Raw genomic sequence first — 3,467 nt, 5'->3', positions numbered from 1 at the left:
GCTCATAGAGACCAGAAGATGATTCTAGATCCTTGGAACTGGAGTCACAGACAGTGTTAATTTCCCTGTCGGTGTCAGGGAAACAAAGTCTGATCCTGTAGAGGATCCTGTAGAGGAGTAAGAAGTGCTCTTCACCTCTGAGTAATCTCTCCAGTCCAACCCAATGGTTTAATAATTTTGTGGATTATGACTGAGCTTGAATTTACAAACATTTGTTTAAACTCTGGAAATAATGGAAACATGTAACCAATACATAGTGACTCATTCTTGTAATTCCCAAACTAGGGGAACTGAAGCAAGAAGATCGCAAATTCTGTTTTTTTTTTGTTTGTTTGTTTGTTTGTTTTTGTTTTTTTTTTTTTTTTTTTTTGGTTTTTCGAGACAGGGTTTCTCTGTGGCTTTGGAGCCTGTCCTGGAACTAGCTCTGTAGACCAGGCTGGTCTCGAACTCACAGAGATCCGCTTGCCTCTGCCTCCCAAGTGCTGGGATTAAAGGCGTGCGCCACCACCGCCCGGCTAGCAAATTCTATGCAATCCTGGATTATAGCATAAAACCTTGCTTCCAAATGAAACAAAGGGATAAACTAACAAAATATGTTTATAAAGGACCAAAAGAGGGCTGCCTGTTTGTTTTGGCCACCTGCCCGGCAAGCTTAGCCCAAAAATAACCACACAGAAACTGTATTAATTAAATCATTGCTTGGCCCATTTGTTCTAGCCTCTTATTGGCTAAGTCTCACATCTTGATTTAACCCATTTCTATTAATATGTATATTGCCACATGGCAGTGACTTACCAGGAAAGATTTCAACCAGTGGTCATCGCAGGTGGGTGATCCATGGCTTCTCCCAGACTCTGCCTTTCTTCCTCCAAGAATTCAGTTCTGTCTTCTCTGCCTACCTAAGTTCTGCCCTATCAAAAGGCCAAGGCAGTTTCTTTATTCACTAACCAATGAAAGCAACACATAAACAGAAGGATCTCCTACACCAGCTCTTAACCTCTGAGTCTCTCTCCAGTCCCACCCAATGGTTTAATAATTTTGTGGATCATGACTGAGCTTGAATTTACATATGTTTATTTAAACTCTGGAAATAATTGAAACATGTAACCAATACATGATGACTCATTCCTGTAATCCCCAAACTAGGGAAACTGAAGCAGGAAGATCACAAATTCTATGCCATCCTGGATAAAACTTGTTTCCAAATGAAACAAAGGGATAAACCCACAAAATATGTTTATAAAGTACCAAGGGTAGCCAAAGCCATCACGGACAAGAAGAATATCAGACAACCAGGAAGGATATTACCACACATGATTTCAGCTTACACTTCATGCTGTTGTTACAAAAACAGTATGGCACTGGCACATGAACAAACACACAGTTCTAAGCCCATGAAATGACAGCAATCCTATTTTTCACAAAGAATCTAAAAATATACAGATAGGGTCCCACACTATTTAAAAGAAAAAGGATGGTTTTCTCAAGCAACAGCATCTTCAACAACTGGTACTGTGAAACTGAATTTCAACATGCAGAAAAACAAACCTAGATCCTTAGCTCTCACCCTTAACTCTCACTGTACAAACTGGTATAGGAGGTTCTTCTCTTTGTTTTGCTTTCACTGGTTGAATAAAGAGACTGTCTTGGCCTTTTGATAGGGCAGCTCTTAGGTGGGTGGAGTAGACAGAACAGGATACTGGGAAGAAGGGAAGTGTGGCAGATGCCATGTTTTCCTGCCCGAGACAGACCCTGGTTAGACTCATGCCAGTAAGCCACAGTGATACACGTTAATGGAGATGGGTTAAATTAATATACGATGGTTAGCCAATAAGAGGCTAGAAATAATGGGTCAGGCAGTAATCTACTTAATACAATTTCCGTGTCATTATTTTGGAGGTTAAGCTAGCTGGGCGACGGGATGTGGGCCCGAGCTCCTCTTATTACAACAAACTCAACTCAAAATGGAGCAAGAACCTCAACATTGAACTTGTTATACTGAAACTGCTAAAATAAGAAGTACTCTTGCACTAATAGGACTCCTGGTAGTCTAGGAAATAAGACAAATGAGATATCATGAAACCAAAAGGCTTCTGTATAGCAAAGAAAACTTTTTTTTTTTTTTTTTTTTTTTTTTGTGCCACAGCAACGTTTACTGAGAACGGGGAGGGGATCAGTCCTTCTTGGCCGCCGCCTTCCTCATGGCAGCCAGCACATTGCTCAGCTCCTCCTGCTTCCTCTTGGCGCGTATGTGCGTGCCCACCTGCTTCTTGATGAACTTGAGCGAGCACTTGTCCTTGGACACCTTGAGCAGCTTCTCGGCGCGCCGCTCATAGGGCACGAAGCCACACACCTCCCGGATCATGTCCCGCACGAACTTGGTGTGCTTTGTTTTTTTGTTAGTTTAGCCTTTCTTCCTTTTTTTTTTCTATTTATTTATTTATTTATTTATTTATTTAAGATTTCTGCCTCCTCCCCGCCACCACCTCCCATTTCCCTCCCCCTCCCCTGATCAAGTCCCCCTCCCTCGTCAGCCCTAAGAGCAATCAGGGTTCCCTGCCCTGTGGGAAGTCCAAGGACCACCCACCTCCATCCAGGTCTAGTAAGGTGAGCATCCAAACTGCCTAGGCTTCCACAAAGCCAGTATGTGCAGTAGGATCAAAAACCCATTACCATTGTTCTTGAGTTCTCAGTCCTGAGTGAGGTAAGCCAGACCCAAAAAGAGGAACAGGGGATGTACTCACTCATATTTGGTTTCTAGCCATAAATAAAGGACATTGAGCCTATAATTCGTGATCCTAGAGAAGCTAAATAAGAAGGTGAACCCAAAGAAAAACATATAGGCATCCTCCTGAATATTAACCTTCATCAGGCGATGAAAAGAGACAGAGACCCACATTGGAGCACCGGACTGAAATCTCAATGTCCAAATCAGGAGCAGAAGAAGAGAGAGCACGAGCAAGGAACTCAGGACCGCGAGGGGTGCACCCAAACACTGAGACAATGGGGATGTTCTATCAGGAACTTACCAAGGCCAGCTGGCCTGGGTCTGAAAAAGCATGGGATAAAACCGGACTCGCTGGCTTACGTTCTTCGTCACCTTGTGGCCCTTGTTGAGGCCCACGGCCATGGGATAGCGCAGGGCCATGGCTGCTCCTCTCCGATGGCGGCTACAACAGGCAAAAAAAAAACTCTTAAATGAGTGAAAAGATAGCTCACAGAACAGGAAAAAATCATTGTCAGCTATTAATCCTACAAAAGATTTGAGACTAGAGAATACAAAGAACTTAAAACAAAATATCAAATAAATTGATTTTAAAATGAGTTATTAACTGAAGAGAATGGTCTAAAAAGAAGAAACACAAATTATTAGCAAGCACTTAAAAATCACCCACATCTTCAACCATTAGGAAAATTCTGGTTAAAACTACTTTAAGATTACATGTCAGCCACATCAGAATGGCCAT

General features: G+C 42.3%; 1 pseudogene; it reads right to left on the bottom strand.

The window, feature by feature from the left end:
- Positions 1-2,173: 2,173 nt before the first annotated feature.
- On the bottom strand, positions 2,174-3,148 carry LOC130874226 (60S ribosomal protein L36-like; annotated as a pseudogene).
- Between the last annotated feature and the right edge of the window lie 319 nt (positions 3,149-3,467).

The sequence above is a fragment of the Chionomys nivalis genome, chromosome 5 (genome assembly GCF_950005125.1).
Source record: "Chionomys nivalis chromosome 5, mChiNiv1.1, whole genome shotgun sequence".
NCBI lineage: Eukaryota > Metazoa > Chordata > Mammalia > Rodentia > Cricetidae > Chionomys > Chionomys nivalis.
Note: the sequence above shows the minus strand (reverse complement) of the source record. Positions and strands in the feature narration are given on the sequence as shown.